The following is an 18,348-nucleotide window of genomic DNA, read 5'->3' as shown; positions in this document are numbered from 1 at the left end:
CAGCCTCTGCATCTCAGTCCCCTCCAACTTGCCATGGTGTAGAGAGGGAACTGCAGCCACGATGGGACGGACATTGGCCATGTCCCTGTGTGGGACACAGGCCTGATTGAGTTAGGGTGCATTCTTTGTCTCTCCCTTTCTTGTGATTATCCCATCTCTACATTTGTGCTTTAGCCACCTGTGAGTCCCATCTCTGGTTTCAGAGAGAACAGAGGGTGTTATGGGCCAATAGACACAATAAACCCTAGAGATTAGATGCTACCCTACTTTCCAGAAAAGACTGGGCACACCATGAGTTGCACAATGATGGGACCAGGGTCCAAAAGCTGCTGAGAGGGAAGGACTGGTTGTGAATGCATTTTTGAAGGCTCCAAGCTGGAACTCTAGTGGCACCAAGCAGGGCAGATGCTGGTGGGGATGTTTGGGTAGTTGTTGGTGAACACCTGCGCACCTGAGATGGGTAGGCATGGAGGAGAAATCGGCAGCCCATAGGGCTGTTGAAAGTGGTCTTATGTGAAAAGAGGCTCAGGTATGGGCACAGGAAATGACATCATTGCCTTGACAATGGATCAAACAGAACATGGAACCCTGGTATCCAGGCACCCACTTCACTGACCAAGCCATCCGAGCTCACTTGGTTGGAGCCACTGGAGGGAGAAGGATGTTCTCCTGTGGTTGCAGACAATGCCGAGCCTCAGGCTCCCAGGAATCTCAGGGGGGCCAACTAGCCCTTTTGTGGATACACTGGGTGAGGCTTCATCTTAGACGCCACAGCCTCTGGCGATTGTCGCAGAGGAGCTCAAGAGTAACAGTGAGTAGCACAGGGCAGGCGAGCCCAGCAGGCCCTCTAGTCTGATCCCTGATGAATGGCCCAGGACTCCTATTCTGACTCTGTGTGTGTGTGTGTGTGTGTGTGTGTGTGTGTGTGTGTGTTTGTACTGATGGGAACTGTCCCATTGTGCTTTGACTCTAGTGTATTGGCACAAGTCATTTTTCTGTTTGTCACCATTTCCATTTTGAACCCACCATTCTTGGTCCCAACCCAGGGTGAAAATGATCAGAGCACGGAGGAGCCCTTCAGGGTTCAGAGCCTTGAACCTTACAGGCAGGACCAGCTTAGGAATGAGCTCCTGCCTGTCATTTGTGGGAGGAACCTACATTTCAGCAGCAACATGGGGTTAATCTCCTGGGATTTCATCCCCACCCAGCAGGTGCTGGATCTCTTGTTCCCAAAACAGCCACCTTCTTCAGTCTTTACTCCTGGTGCCACTCCACATCCTCCAAGGGGACAAGAACCTCAGGTTCTGGATGGATGTTGTAGAATGCCCACAGAGCCAACTGCCAGGCTGGGTGGGGTGCAGTTGCTGGGCTTTGCTGATGTTGTCATCCCCCACAGTTCTTGGAACCTTCTGTGGCAGTGGCATCCAGGACCCCAGCAGCTGTGAGTAGCAGCTCCTCACTGCTTCACTCCAGCGAGCAGGTGGAAGACAGCCGCATTGTTCACGTCCTCCTAGAGGGACAGAGCCTGAGGGAGACAAAGCACATCCCGGTAAGCCCGACAGCAGGGCTGCCTCCTGGGTGTCCACACAGTGGAAGGCAGGAGACACAGCCAACCCCAGGGCTATGGTGGGAAATAAAGAAGAGAGAGGTCCGTCTTAAGGGCTTGACCTGAGGAGGGAGAGCATCAGCATGCCCAGCTTCAGTGGTGAGTGGGCCTGTGTATTGTGGGTTTTGCAGGCCAGAAGTGCAGACGGAAGTGCTGTGGACAGATGAAGGCAGAGATATGTCCAGGGTGCAGGCTGCAGTGCCTAGAACTTGGTATTCTCAATGAGTGAAGTTGGAGCAGAGGAGGTGGCAGTGACTTGTCACATGTGTAGGAGGGGATGTGTTCCTGGTGGCAGGGAAGAGAACCTCCTTAGCATGACTAGGTGTAGGAATTTGGGGTCGGGATCACCTGGGGGGTCATGCCAAAGCTTCGGAATGTTAGGCTTTGCATGTATGTAAATACGGAGCTAAAGGGGTTCTTGGCAGAATTTCTATGGATGTGCAGTAGACACGCTAATGCTGCAGGTGTCCAGCTGCAGAGGAGACATGTTCAGTGACTGCCAGTGCTGAGTCAAGTACATCATTACAACCAGACCCGCACCGAGCTTCCAGAGGCCAGGGCCTCTCAAAGCTATCATGAAGCACTCAAGTGCACACTCTTGTATCTGAGTCTGTTTTGTGTCGTGGCAGTCAGGACCCAAATTTTCAGTGCATCTGCCTCTTGCACCCACAAAGGCAGCCTGCATCCCAGATCACACTTGGTGCGCAGATCCCTGGCCCATTGCTCTCATCTCAGTGAGATGAGAGTGTGTCTGTGCATAGGCAGTTTGGTCCTTTGACATGAGTGGAATGTGGCTCCCCAGGGGGAGGGGAGATGGCAGGTACAGGCAGATATTTGTACCAGGATTGTTCTAGTAGCACATTGCAAGAACCCAGGTGGTATATGGAGGACACACTCAGGTAGCAGGATAACAAGATTGTGCCCTTGTATATGTAGCTGAGATTTCTCCTGAATGTTTGACCACAGTCTTCTGGGTAGCTCTTCTAAAAGCCATTCTCTGATGACATTTGTCCCACCCTGATCCAGGTGACCTTTCAGGAGACGGTGACAAGCCTCATCCGCAGGGCCTTGGACCAAAATTTGTTGCAGCATGAGGATGTGGACAACTTTGAGCTGCTGTATATGATGTCTGAGGATGAGAGTAAGTAGGACAATCAGACAGTGGGGAGACATGATCCACAGTGGGCTCAGGATAACTGACAGCCAAGAGAAAGTGGGCCTTGGCCCCAAAATACCAAAGTGTGATGGGCCTGGCGGAGACTCTCAGGGGTTGTGGGTGTTTTGTGGTATAATCCTTGAGTGCCACCTAACAATTCTCTCCACTTCGCTCTGCAGAAATCAAGGTCTCTGACCACTCACTCGTGTGTCTGTCCATGAATCTGGGAATACAATATTTCATGGTGAGGAAACGCCCCCAGGTCAAGGGAAAGGAGGTAAACACCTACCTTATTCAAGCTGTGCATGTGCTGCCATTCCACTCCGACCTGAGGAAATAAGAAGCCTCAGCACCTGGACATATTTGCTGGAAGCCCATAGAGCCAACTGACAGTCTGGGGTGGCTTTCTGTTTCTGGGTTTGCTGATGTTCCATCCCCCACAGTTCTCAGAATCAACCTGCAAGTCCTCCAGGCCGCTTTCCCACAAGCAGGTGGGAGACACCTGCTTAATTCGTGTCCACTTAGAAACACAAAGTCCAGAGATGGCCAAGAGTGTTCTGGTAAGCCTGGGAGCAGGGGTGTCCCGTGGTGCTTACACCTGGGTGGGGAGCAGACACTGGTACAATACCATGGACTACTCATGCCCTCTTGAATTTGGAGCTTCTGGATGATCAGGAGGATAGATGGGAATCAAGAAGGGAGAGGTCAGTGTGAAGGGCTGGAGCTGAGATGAGCGAGTGCAGCAGCTTGTCCACTGCCATGTCTGAGGGAGTCTGTGTGTCAGGTGGCAGCATGCAGTCCAGAAGGGCAGGGACAGGTATGGGTGACAGATGAGAATAGGACAGGAACTAGGTTGCAGGTTCCCTTGTATGGGATGCTGACGTCTATGGAGGAGGACAGCAGTGTGAGGTTCTCCATGTTCCTTGAATAAGGAGCTGAGAGAGTCTCTCTGCAGAGTCGATATGGATGTGGAGCAAGCACACTAAATGTCCAGGTAACCCAATGACCACCCTTGCCGGATGAGGTGCCCTCCTACATCCCAGCCAGCACTGAGCCTCTGGAGGCCAGGAGCTCTCGTGGCTATCTTTCAGCTCTCCTGTGTGTGGTCATGTTCCTGGGTCTGTTTTTGGCCCTGGCAATCCAGACCAAAGCCTCTAGGTTTTGTGCCTAGGCCATTCCCAATGCCGCCTGCATCCTCGGGCAGACCTGGGATCTTGGAGGCTATTGTCCCATTCCTCCCAACTTGTGGGATGAGATTGCATCTGTATGCAGGTAGTGGGGTCCTTTCACTCCGAGAGGAGTGCAGCTCCACAAAGAGCAATGGCAGGCCCAGGAAGTCCTATGTACAAGGATTGGGCTAGTAGCCTGTGGGAAGAGCCCACACGATGAGCAGGAGGTCAGCCTCGGGTAGTAGGGTCATGGATGTTGCCCTTGTATTTAGAGTGGAGGTGCCTCCAGAATGCCCCTGCCCACTGTCCTTGAGTAGTCACTTCAAGGCCCATTTCCTGAAGGCCTGTCTCCCATGCTGCTCCAGGTGACCTGCCACGATAGGGCTCCTGTCGTCATCCGCAGCGCCCTCGACCTACACTTCCTTACTGAGGAGAATCCAGAGGATTATGAGCTGGGCCAAATCATCTCTCGCCGTCAGAGTAAGTGAGACAATCAGATAGCAGAGAGCAAGGGTCAGGATGTGGACTCAGGTCAACTCTTAGCAACAAAGAGTAGTCTCTGACCCCCAAGAACACTCCAACAGGTGTGTTGGGTTCGTGCACAAAGCCAACTGCACTTCTGCTGGTGGAAGGTCTTGAGGTCCAATGGTATACCCCGGTGGATATTGCAGCTCCCCACCAGGTGCCCTCCCCTGGACATGAACAGGCATCCAAAGCTGACATCTTTGAGGAGTGAGGAGGAAAGCCTCTCTCCAGGAGCAGTGTGTTTTCATGGTCTGGGATAGGAGTGGTTTCAAAGGAACATGGGAATGCATGGGCTAAAGAGGGAACTGGCATTTTGTGGACTGAAGCAGTACTATTGAAAGCCTTCTGTGTGACCAAAAAACCACTGCCTGGGCAGAGCATTGCCAGGATTCTAGCAAGCAGTAACAGGATGAAATTGGGAAGAAAACACAGCCTGGGAGACAGCCTGAATCATCTGTTTTTGCATAAATTCCATGGTCTTACACACCTGAGTCCACTAGGCAAGGAGTGATCACAATAGCCAGGTTGTGATCCCTAACTAAAGTCAGATGAGGGCTTCCTGAGCACGTAGCCACAGAGCTCATCTGATAATAATGCCAGCGCTTTTTCGTTGGTTGGTTGGTTGGTTTTTGTGAGCCAAACACCACAGCAGCCATTATCCCAGCCTATGTACCCTGAAGACCACCATCCCTATGAGTTCTAGGATCACTTGTCTCCTATCTTAACCTACTGTTAGGTTAGTAGAGTCTATGGAAGAGGAAGTCTGTCTGGGGCCTTGGTAGCCTAAGAAATTCATAGCAGAGATCTCCACATCCAACCCAGAAGGGATGGAGAACAGGCTCTAGGTTAGAGGAGGGTGACAGGAAACACATGTTCAGAGGAAGGAGAAGCGGCTGTTGTATTCCCCCACTCGGGGTCATGGCACCACTGGGCCATACGCCATGTTGGAGGTAAGCAGTCCCTTTGCTGGTATTTGGAACCATTGTTCTCAGTAGGGCAGTATTTGGAATGTGGCCTACATTCTCAGAAGCCTGGTTCACATGGAGGCGCGCTCCACCAACACAGATGCATGGCTCTAACGTGGTATCCGCGCTGGTCAGCCTGTCCTCACTGTGGCCATACTTGAGGAAAATAACTCAGAGGAGGAATCCTAGGCCTTTTTTCTCTGGGTTTCATAGCTTTCTCTTTGGTTGTGCACTGAGGCTGTCCATAAAGCTCTAGTGTGTGGCAGTGGAGAGCTCCTCAGCCCTTGCCACAAAGGCATAGACTGGGAGAGAGAGAACGAGGCTGGCAGAGAGGGAGACAGAGAAAGATGGAGAGGGAGGACCTCTCCTTGGAGAATGAGGATTCAGTGGAGCCAACAGGAACAAGGTACTGTTGCCCAGGGCACAACCCTGTTTAGGTCTTACTCCAACCATGCTCAACCTTTCTTCCAGTCCCTCCCACCCCCCAGTAGTGTATTCATCTTGAATGAGAATTTCATGTTGACATCAGAGCACTCACCATCCAATGCTTCCCTCCAAACCCACCTATGAAGATGGCTCATGTGGGGACTGAATCTTCGGCACAGGAGCCTTTTGTGGGAGATTTCAGATGCAAACCCTAGTGGTGTGCTTTGGCAGATGCAAGAGGACCTGAGATATTCTGGAGTCCAAAGCCTTCGGTAGGAACAGACATTAGGTCTGTTGAAGTGCTCTGCCTAGTTCTTCCTCAGGGAGGACTGTGGAGGCTGTCTTTGTTGGTATTGGTGCTGAATTGGAGAGCTCTCAGGTGTGTGGCTCTGGCCTTTTCTGGCACAGGCTCTCAGATGTTGGCGTGTCCTAGGGAGCACCTCCTGAGTGCCACCTTCTTTTTGTACACCCCTCTCTCCCCAGAGCTGAGGATTCCAGCAGAGGCCAACGTATTTTATGCCAAGAATCCTCACAAAAAATCCAACTTTGTGCTGAGGAAAAGGAGCCTCTCCCAAAAGAATGATGGGTGGATCGAGCCTCAACCTCCCTCTCGTCCTGCAAAGAAGGCTCCTGCCCTCCTGAGGATGCTTGCAAAACCATTCTGTTGCTGTGTGCCTGGGCGGGGCTGAGGCAGACCAGGAATATTTACATTGATTACTATTTTCTTCAAAGTTTGAATCTATAGTTTGCCATTGTCCTTGACCTTGTTTAGTAACACAGTTGTTACTCTATCCTGTATTTGTTGTTTCCATTAATATATTATTATTATTTTAAAATATATATGTTTTTGTTACCTGATCTACTGTGATGATTTGAGTATACTAAATGTAGCAGTGATTCCTAAAGGACACATCCAAACCAACAGGAAGGAATGTTTCATTCTATCAGCAAGAACTTTGGTTTTTAGGAGTTTGGCAGATGGCATTATCTGAGTCAGTTTTCCAATGGGGGCAATGAAGTATCAGCTGTGATGGTACAAACACAAACAAAGACACACAAACACACACAAGAGCACACACACTCACTGAGAGATAGATAGACAGATGGAGTTGGTCTGTGCTGAAATACTTTGGAGACATGGTTCTGATTTCTCCCCTTTTGGAGTATTTTCAATTGCACAAGGTGTCTTGCAAATGAACCCATGTCTGAGGAAGACATGCATGTGTACTTCACATGCCACTTTTCACATAGCAGGAAGGTCATGTAATATTTTTCATGCAGCTGTCTTTTGACTGTGAACCATCCCATGAGGTCAGCTGTGGAATTTTCAACTTGTAGCATCACAATGGGGATCCACTCTTTGGATTTGGGGATATTTCCGATTTTCTTGATTCAGATTGGAATGATATATATATTAGTTTTTGATGAAAATTCTGCATTTGATGGTAATGAATGTCGTGCATCTAGGAATCTGTAGAGTGCAGACAATGAATGGATGCCTACTGTTGTCTGGACTGGTCTGAAAAGTCCTGTAGCATCTGAGCATGTGTGAGGGCTGTACAGGTCTTGCCAAAAGTCCAGGTCAGATGATCCTGCACAAAGCTGAACTCCTAGTGGTCTCCACAACAGTGTAAGGGCCAAGGAGAAACACACTTCCACACAGAAGTTGGGAAGCTACCTTATGAAGGTGATCATAGATACGGGATTATTAATATATCCAGGTTGGCGTCTATTATTTTTTTAGCTTTTGACTTTCGCAGCTGTGGGCATCTTGACAACCATCAACTCCCTGTAAGCACAGACAACTCTATAAGAACCTGAGGATAAATTTCCCTGTGCATGTCCCCTTGTGAAACTGCTTAAGCACCGCCTGGTTTACACACAGGTGGAATTTCTAGGTCAAAGTGTGCATGTTTACTTCTTTGACTAAGCACTGCCAGGTGGCTCTTCTGCATAGCTCTACCTGTGGCCAGGATTGTATTATCTAGCTTTCTAACTTTTGCAGGTTGAGTAGATACATAGTGGGAGCACACTGTTTTTGTTGGTATTTTTCTTGGTATCTATTCTGATGCTTTTCACTGGGGGATTTTTTCCTGTGAAAATGGGCTTCCTCTACTTGACCTTATTTTCTTCTTTTTAAAATTTTTTCAATGTGACTTTTTAATTTTAGTTTTATTAAAGACATTGCCCCTTGCTTGCATAGTCTATATCTAAAGCACTAGTCCTTGCTCCAAGGCCCAGCTTGCTCTCAGCTGCCCCAGGAGGGGAACAGTCTTTGGCGGTAGACAAGAGACACCCCTGCAGGGGGCACAAGTGCTTTGGCCCTCTGGTGTCTTGCCAGCAGTGCTTCCCATGCTCACAGAGGGTTTCAGACACTGAGTCAATGGTCCAGGTGGTCTTTTGTTCAGTCTGATCTCAAATTGAGCTCCTCTGAGAGGTCATATTGAAGTCCTTGTGTGTACCTGATCCATCATTTTAAACAATATTCCAAGTTCACTTTTTGTGTGTACGTGGGTTCTGGGGATTGAACCCAGGGCCTTGAGCCTGTGAGGCAAGTGACCTACCTGAGCTACACCCTCAGAGACCCCTGTAAAAGTATTTCCCCTTTGCCTCGGGGTCTAAGTTGCCAAGGCTGACCTCAAACGTTCCTCTTGCCTCAGCCTCCCTGGTGGCTGGCATGACAGGCATGCACCTGGGACTGTCACACTCGAGCCTGTGATGGGAACTCATGTGCATCTGTCCAGGGCTGAGCATGGTTAGGCAGAGCTGTGCTCCAGGCTCCCTGCAGGGCTGTGGAGGCTTCTGCTGCCCAGCAGCCCTGGTGCCATGGCCAGGGCTCCTCCCAGCCGAGGGCAGGCAGCTGCCCATTGCTGTAGGCTGACCTTATTTTCTTCTTATGGCACTCGTCCGTTCTCTGGAGTATGTTGTATGGTTTGTCCATTAGGAGTCTAACAGGTCCTCTAGAACCTTCAAACAATTAGTAAAATTCCTGAACAGTAAGTGAGCGCGCGCAGAAATTGGGCTAATATTTTGGGAAGAACAATGTTGGATGATATATTCATGGCTTGAATATATCATCCAACATGAAGTTATATTTTATTACTTACAAAATAATAAAATAATGAAGCAATACCATGGGCTGAGCTAAAATAGATCCTTAGGATCTTAGGCATTCTGTAATAAATCTGTGTCACTTGAAGTATAGAGTTGATCGACTCTGAGTAATGAAACAGAAGTAAAGGTATCAAAGCCAATGATCATCTGTTTCCAATTTTCTGTGATTTGGTTCAAGTGGTAAAGTGGTGATATTTATTAATAATGGATCGAATAGGTTCATAATTGTTTTAGAGTACAATTAGATGCCTTCAAACTTTAGGCTACATGGGCACATTTGAGAACGGTTCCACCCATTCTCTCATCCTTTGGGTCATTCCCCTCCTATGTCCTGTGAGACATTTTCTATGTGAGGCTTTAAGAAGAAGAAGAGAATATTCTGTAAAGAAAACCTTGTGATCTGTGCAGTATGAAGTTGAATGGATTCATTCAGAAATCAGAAATTCTATTGAAAGATATTTATTGGCATGAGCCAAATAAAACCTATTTTTAGGCATCCTGGTGAAGACAAGGTTTTATCTTTATGTCTCATTTTCTATGTTTTGTTGTTGTTGTTGTTGTTAGAATGAAATTCATACGTTGCCAGACCATTCTATCAGATGTGTAACTAGATGCCATTTAAATTACCCACTTTTACATGGTAGACAGTTTTTAATGAACACTGCCTGTCTGCACCTTTTTTAAAAACAGGACTGGGATCAGAAGCTCAAATACCAATGGTTAGCTGGAGCATATTTTTCATTTGGCCTATCTGTCAGTATTCCCTGAGGTCATCTGTGCAATCAGCTTCGTCACTCCTGCTCCCTCACTGGATTTCATAGAAACCATATGCTATGTATGAATCAGGGACACCAATCCCACAACATAGCATTCTTGGAATATCCAAAGTCCCACTTTTCACTTCGCCATGCCTGAGATCAGCAGTAATATTTATCAGCAAATGTGAGATTTTCAAAGATCCAATTCTATGTGCTCCTTTCTCATAGAGCCTTAGGCAGGGATATAGCATACATAAATATTAAGTAAAGTCCATAGTTTTTAAAATGTCATCCATTGAATAGTTGACACATGTCTGAGATACTTTTTATTTTGGAGGAGGTATTATTTAATAGGGAATTCCAACAGCTACCTAATAGTGAAATGAGAAGTCTTGCATCCATTTTATTTTGTTTCTGATGATTTTTATGAGTAAGGGTAAGATACTTCCTTGTTCTGATGCAGATGTTGCCCACTTTTGTGAATGGATGCGGGGTGTCACCTACTACTTGCATATCTGCATATTGGGCTTGACACTGCTATCGTACTTGGTAGTTGGCAAAAAGTCAATACTGAAGTTAAGCTCTTGTGTTCTAGCAGCAGAGCTGAAGATCCTTGATGTGCCACCTTCTGCAATCCATGCTGCTCTCTTCATGTTCCTTATTGACTTCCTGGTGAGGAGCATCATGGTCTCCTGGTCTTGAGAATGGCCAAGCATTGCTCTGTGAATGTGGAAGATGGGCATGTGGAAGGCTCCAGGGAGGAGGGATCATTGAACATGTACTCGAATCCATGTGCCTGTTGAATGACCTGTTTTTTTATTTTTTGGGTTTTAAGGGAGACACTGCCCTGAAACACTTCTGTGCAGCTGGGGATGCAGGCTTCTGCTTCACCTTGCAGGAAGCATTAACGAATCCTTTCCAGAAGACATGAGAAGAGAGAAGTGAGCCTCTGGTATCATGCAGGTTCCTTGCATTGCCCATGGGCTAGAAGAGAGAAGAGTTGCTTCATGAGATTTGATCCCCTTTTTCCTGAAAAGTTCCACACAGAGGTGAGTCCCCAGCATGTTTAGAAATCATTTCAGACACCTTTCTGGACGGAATTGAATCAGAGCCCCTGATGATGTGGAAGAGCTAAAGATGGGTTTGCTATGAATTTTCTATTTCATTCATCAGGGCCTGAGTCAAGTCAGTCATTGTGCTGTCAACACATGAGCTGCTGGTCAAATGTGAGGAAGTGGTCTTGCTTTATGAAAACACCACCCTGATTCAGTGAGCCAGAGGCAGCCTGCAGTCCCTGTTTTCCTGTAAAGGCAGATTGCTGTGGATGGCCTCTGGCCTCGTCATGCAGCCCTGCTCAGAGTAGGGGATTGAGGGACCAGGCAGATCCCTAGTTCCTTTTGACCTTTATTGCCATTGGGCCACCCCAGGGTCCTTGGACTCTACCTGGTCTTCTGGCCTGGGTCAGGGGATGTGAGGTTTGGAATCCCCCTCTGTGGCAGGATCCCAGCCCCCCAGCCACTTGAGGTCAGCACATCCTTCCCTAATTGTGTTAGAGTTGGAGACTTCTCCCACCCATCCTCATCCATGCTCATCCCACATTTTGTAGCTTGGCACCTGAGGACCTTTATTCATTGACTTAGTTGTTAGTGATGATGGTTACTAAGACTAAGTGACTCTTTCAAGTCACATCACTTGCATGGTAGGGCTAGAGCATGGATCTTACTAATTGATTTCATGGGACTCTCTCATGGAAACTGTGACTGCTTCCTAAACACACACTCTACATTTGGAGTGTCAAAATTCTTGCCACTGCCTCCTTGGCAAGTGTATCTTGTCTTCTACGTGGGAATTTCACAAATATTTTCCTTTGGTTTGTGGAGGTCATGCAGAAGGGATTTCATTTGAAATAGCCCAAACAAGAAATACCAGTTGTCTTTTTCGCACATGGATGTGTGTAGTGAACACCCCTTTCTGTGTGCTTGCATGAGTTACTCCTTTGAATTTGTTGAAGAATGGTTGGCTGGGGAGCAAGTTAACGAGAGATGGATATCAATGGTTGTCAAGTATTCTGACGTGAAGAATGTATTGAGGATGTGAAGGCTTTTCTAGCCAGTTCCTATGGCTCAGTCAGGGATCAGTCAGAGGATTCTGTCTGGTAGACTCTTTGGCACAGATGTCAAAGTGGCCTGGTCTTACCCTGTCCAGGACTGAATGCTGAGCTTGAGTGGGAGCTTCTTGTCATTTCAAGCATTTCCATGAGTCTGTCCTCTGTTCTCTTGTATCCAAGTGGTTTCTAATAGGAAAGCAGAACAAAAATTGAAAGTATGGTGATTGATTATTTTTACCAATGTTATTTCAATCCACTTTGTTTAATACGAAATTACCTTTATGCTAGTAAGATTTCATATGTGAGGAAATAATGAAAATATTGGGGTTAGGGAATGAGAATATGCAAATCAAACATTTTTGAGCACCAAGACCCGTTTTTTGTTTTAGTTTTTGTTTTTTTTTTTTTAACTTAAATAATATTAAGTGCCAGAGGACCACCGCTGCCATTCAGCCTCAACAACCTCCAGGTCCAGCCTCCAGGTGGCCCATTTCACCAGGGTGTGTGGGACCACACTGTCCTGGGATGAGAGAACAGTACCCACGGATGTTGACATCTCACAGAGTAGATATTGCCAGTGACAGTAGGGAGCTATTGGCACATGAGGAAGGGAAGAGCTCTCAGGATGGGAAGAGGGGGCCGCTTCGAGACTCATTGGGTATGGCACGAGGCTGCTGGGTGTGGTGTTGGCCTGGGCCCACTGAGTGGGGCAGATCCGTGGTCTGTGTTTCTGTACGCTCCTCTGTAGCCTGTGTTGGCAGCAGATCAGGGAATTGCGATCAGAAGTGCTCCCAGTAACACAGGCACCAGCCCCCAGAGTGTGTGCCTATCCGTTTCCCCACCTGGCCTGACTTAGTGCCTGTCTTGCCTCAGGGCTGAGACCCTACAATCTCTGATGAGGGTGTCTGTGGTCCAGATCCAACCTGCATGGCCAACATGCTCAGACCTTCAGCTGGGTCCTAGGCTGCTGCAACCAAACTCTGTTAACTGGGTGGCCGACAACAGAGGAAGTGTCTTCCGTTGAGCTCCAGAGGCTCAACACAGTAGGTGTTGGGCTGTCCCAGTGCCATAACCCCTCCCAGGTTTCAAGGGGACTGTCTCCCCAACTCTCCCAGCCCTTGCCCACTCTCCTATTGCTGCCCACGATCTGTGGTTCCCATATGGGCATCCCGCCCTGGCTCCAACCTCACATATCCGGTATCCCCCAGTCTCCCTGGTATCTGGGTCCAGACTCTCCTCTTCCTACAAGAATATCAGATATTGGATTTGGTCCCAGTTGATGCTGTGTTCCATCATGTGAGCTCTTAGCTTCATCACTGTGCAAAGACTCTTTTCCCACACAAGTTCGCACGACTTTTGGCTGGCTAAGAATTTTCAGGCGACACTTTTCTAATGAGTACACTTTCCTTCCTTCCGATCTCCCACCAGTGAGCATTCCTCGCACCCTTGTCCTAGTTCCTTTATGGCAGTTTCCCTCCTTATGGCTGAGAGGACCTAGTGACCCCTGAATTCACACGTTCTCCTTAATCACCAACACACTGCAGAATTCTCCAGGGGGCCATATATGCTCCTGGAAGTTGGTGTTGGAAATAGTTCTCCATCCATTAATCACTCCCTCACTCACTAATGTCCTTGTGTCCTTGAGAAAGGCTCTCCCTTTCCTGGTTTTCCTGAATAGAAATCCTCTTGCCTCTTGGGTGAATAGGGTTATGGGTTGTGCAGAGGGTGTTGGTCCACTGAGCATCTTAGAGACTGTCCTTTATGGAGCCTAATGATCCTCACTGGGGAATGAGGCCAGGGTCCTAACTGTGGTTAGTTAGAGAGGGAAAGAAGGACAAGGGAAACTCAGATGTCCCTTCATGGCCCCTGGAGTTAGAGGACTTACCCCTTTGCACCTGGGATCAGGAGACCTCATTTCCTCGAGGACACGCACACTCAGACGTTAATCTTGAGTGTGGGTTCCTTTCTGGGGTCCAGGGCTGTTGTTAGCCACCAGGAATGACAGTGCTCTCCATGCTGAGTGGAGCCATTTTTGCCAGGAAAGAGAGCCCATGGTCACGCCTTGTGCAAAGCATCCCACGCCAGGGGCTCCCATGCCTACATTCCTGTCCTGAAAGGAAGCCACTCAGAGGCAAGGTGGGTCCAACCACCTCCCATGTGTTCACTCATCACTGTGTTCCAGCAGTCACCCCAGTGAACAGTCCTGATGGGATTGGATGTGGCTCAGAATGTCACCCTCATGAGCTCTACCCTGCCACAGCTGCAGTTCTGCAGTGGGAGAAACTCAAAACCTCAAAACACATGCACATGAAAGAAAAGAGCAAGAGCCAGAGCCCAAACAGGCCAGGTGTGGCAAAGACAGCTGGAGTGCCTAGGTTGGGACTCAGAATTATGTCAGTGGGGTGGCATTGCTGCTGGCACCAGCATGATAACCGAGAGCCAGCCCTGCTCATTTTGGGGAGCAGTGTGTTGGGGAAGGCAGCAGAAATTGAGAGGCAGGATTGAGTTTGGCCCTAGGAGGAGGTTGGGTAAGAGGCCAGTGTGGGTTGGAGAGCCTGGGCAGATAGACAGAGGCCAGGGCACACCCCAAAGCCTGGAGACTGCACTTGATGTCCAGGGTTGTGAAACACCACTTCCCCTCTTACTCACAACTGAGAGCAAGGGGCATTGATGAGTTCAGTTTGTGTGCGGCTGCATCCAAGGTGGCTCGGCTAGGAACCTCTGTTTCCTTGACTCAGGAGGCTGGGAGTCCAGGCTCCACTGAGGCTCGGCTGGGAGGATCGGAGTCTGAGTTTATGCCTGTGTTCCCTGTAGGATCCATGTTGGCTGAGCCTCAGTGTTTTTGTAATGAGAGGATGGGTGACCGTCATGTCTTTATCACAGGACACACTTGCTAAATGGATTTGTTTGCTCTGAGGAGGAAAGAGAGAGGGGGGAGTGGTGCTGGAGACAGGGATGCAGACAGGGGTCATGGACTTGGCATAACTCAGTCTTGGAGGTGATATCCCATCACCTGTACCCACTTCAATTCCCATGAATCCAGAGGCTGAGCCCCCTTGAGGTGAGGGGTGAACCGGTTCTGGGCAGCAGGATGCTGTGGTACCTCGGAGTCTCTCTGAGACCCCAACACTAGACACACTTGGCCCTTTTGAAATCTTAGGAGAAGCCTTGGGAAGTTGTATGGCAGAGGGGAGCAGCCTCTGCATCTCAGTCCCCTCCAACTTGCCATGGTGTAGAGAGGGAACTGCAGCCACGATGGGACGGACATTGGCCATGTCCCTGTGTGGGACACAGGCCTGATTGAGTTAGGGTGCATTCTTTGTCTCTCCCTTTCTTGTGATTATCCCATCTCTACATTTGTGCTTTAGCCGCCTGTGAGTCCCATCTCTGGTTTCAGAGAGAACAGAGGGTGTTATGGGCCAATAGACACAATAAACCCTAGAGATTAGATGCTACCCTACTTTCCAGAAAAGACTGGGCACACCATGAGTTGCACAATGATGGGACCAGGGTCCAAAAGCTGCTGAGAGGGAAGGACTGGTTGTGAATGCATTTTTGAAGGCTCCAAGCTGGAACTCTAGTGGCACCAAGCAGGGCAGATGCTGGTGGGGATGTTTGGGGAGTTGTTGGTGAACACCTGCGCACCTGAGATGGGTAGGCATGGAGGAGAAATCGGCAGCCCATAGGGCTGTTGAAAGTGGTCTTATGTGAAAAGAGGCTCAGGTATGGGCACAGGAAATGACATCATTGCCTTGACAATGGATCAAACAGAACATGGAACCCTGGTATCCAGGCACCCACTTCACTGACCAAGCCATCCGAGCTCACTTGGTTGGAGCCACTGGAGGGAGAAGGATGTTCTCCTGTGGTTGCAGACAATGCCGAGCCTCAGGCTCCCAGGAATCTCAGGGGGGCCAACTAGCCCTTTTGTGGATATACTGGGTGAGGCTTCATCTTAGACGCCAGAGCCTCTGGCGATTGTCGCAGAGGAGCTCAAGAGTAACAGTGAGTAGCACAGGGCAGGTGAGCCCAGCAGGCCCTCGAGTCTGATCCCTGATGAATGGCCCAGGACTCCTATTCTGACTCTGTGTGTGTGTGTGTGTGTGTGTGTGTGTGTGTGTGTGTGTGTGTGTTTGTACTGATGGGAACTGTCCCATTGTGCTTTGACTCTAGTGTATTGGCACAAGTCATTTTTCTGTTTGTCACCATTTCCATTTTGAACCCACCATTCTTGGTCCCAACCCAGGGTGAAAATGATCAGAACACGGAGGAGCCCTTCAGGGTTCAGAGCCTTGAACCTTACAGGCAGGACCAGCTTAGGAATGAGCTCCTGCCTGTCATTTGTGGGAGGAACCTACATTTCAGCAGCAACATGGGGTTAATCTCCTGGGATTTCATCCCCACCCAGCAGGTGCTGGATCTCTTGTTCCCAAAACAGCCACCTTCTTCAGTCTTTACTCCTGGTGCCACTCCACATCCTCCAAGGGGACAAGAACCTCAGGTTCTGGATGGATGTTGTAGAATGCCCACAGAGCCAACTGCCAGGCTGGGTGGGGTGCAGTTGCTGGGCTTTGCTGATGTTGTCATCCCCCACAGTTCTTGGAACCTTCTGTGGCAGTGGCATCCAGGACCCCAGCAGCTGTGAGTAGCAGCTCCTCACTGCTTCATTCCAGCGAGCAGGTGGAAGACAGCCGCGTTGTTCACGTCCTCCTAGAGGGACAGAGCCTGAGGGAGACAAAGCACATCCCGGTAAGCCCGACAGCAGGGCTGCCTCCTGGGTGTCCACACAGTGGAAGGCAGGAGACACAGCCAACCCCAGGGCTATGGTGGGAAATAAAGAAGAGAGAGGTCCGTCTTAAGGGCTTGACCTGAGGAGGGAGAGCATCAGCATGCCCAGCTTCAGTGGTGAGTGGGCCTGTGTATTGTGGGTTTTGCAGGCCAGAAGTGCAGACGGAAGTGCTGTGGACAGATGAAGGCAGAGATATGTCCAGGGTGCAGGCTGCAGTGCCTAGAACTTGGTATTCTCAATGAGTGAAGTTGGAGCAGAGGAGGTGGCAGTGACTTGTCACATGTGTAGGAGGGGATGTGTTCCTGGTGGCAGGGAAGAGAACCTCCTTAGCATGACTAGGTGTAGGAATTTGGGGTCGGGATCACCTGGGGGGTCATGCCAAAGCTTCGGAATGTTAGGCTTTGCATGTATGTAAATACGGAGCTAAAGGGGTTCTTGGCAGAATTTCTATGGATGTGCAGTAGACACGCTAATGCTGCAGGTGTCCAGCTGCAGAGGAGACATGTTCAGTGACTGCCAGTGCTGAGTCAAGTACATCATTACAACCAGACCCGCACCGAGCTTCCAGAGGCCAGGGCCTCTCAAAGCTATCATGAAGCACTCAAGTGCACACTCTTGTATCTGAGTCTGTTTTGTGTCGTGGCAGTCAGGACCCAAATTTTCAGTGCATCTGCCTCTTGCACCCACAAAGGCAGCCTGCATCCCAGATCACACTTGGTGCGCAGATCCCTGGCCCATTGCTCTCATCTCAGTGAGATGAGAGTGTGTCTGTGCATAGGCAGTTTGGTCCTTTGACATGAGTGGAATGTGGCTCCCCAGGGGGAGGGGAGATGGCAGGTACAGGCAGATATTTGTACCAGGATTGTTCTAGTAGCACATTGCAAGAACCCAGGTGGTATATGGAGGACACACTCAGGTAGCAGGATAAGAAGATTGTGCCCTTGTATATGTAGCTGAGATTTCTCCTGAATGTTTGACCACAGTCTTCTGGGTAGCTCTTCTAAAAGCCATTCTCTGATGACATTTGTCCCACCCTGATCCAGGTGACCTTTCAGGAGACGGTGACAAGCCTCATCCGCAGGGCCTTGGACCAAAATTTGTTGCAGCATGAGGATGTGGACAACTTTGAGCTGCTGTATATGATGTCTGAGGATGAGAGTAAGTAGGACAATCAGACAGTGGGGAGACATGATCCACAGTGGGCTCAGGATAACTGACAGCCAAGAGAAAGTGGGCCTTGGCCCCAAAATACCAAAGTGTGATGGGCCTGGCGGAGACTCTCAGGGGTTGTGGGTGTTTTGTGGTATAATCCTTGAGTGCCACCTAACAATTCTCTCCACTTCGCTCTGCAGAAATCAAGGTCTCTGACCACTCACTCGTGTGTCTGTCCATGAATCTGGGAATACAATATTTCATGGTGAGGAAACGCCCCCAGGTCAAGGGAAAGGAGGTAAACACCTACCTTATTCAAGCTGTGCATGTGCTGCCATTCCACTCCGACCTGAGGAAATAAGAAGCCTCAGCACCTGGACATATTTGCTGGAAGCCCATAGAGCCAACTGACAGTCTGGGGTGGCTTTCTGTTTCTGGGTTTGCTGATGTTCCATCCCCCACAGTTCTCAGAATCAACCTGCAAGTCCTCCAGGCCGCTTTCCCACAAGCAGGTGGGAGACACCTGCTTAATTCGTGTCCACTTAGAAACACAAAGTCCAGAGATGGCCAAGAGTGTTCTG

The sequence above is a fragment of the Urocitellus parryii genome, chromosome Y (genome assembly GCF_045843805.1).
Source record: "Urocitellus parryii isolate mUroPar1 chromosome Y, mUroPar1.hap1, whole genome shotgun sequence".
NCBI classification, from domain to species: Eukaryota; Metazoa; Chordata; class Mammalia; order Rodentia; family Sciuridae; genus Urocitellus; species Urocitellus parryii.
This window is presented reverse-complemented; position numbering follows the sequence as displayed.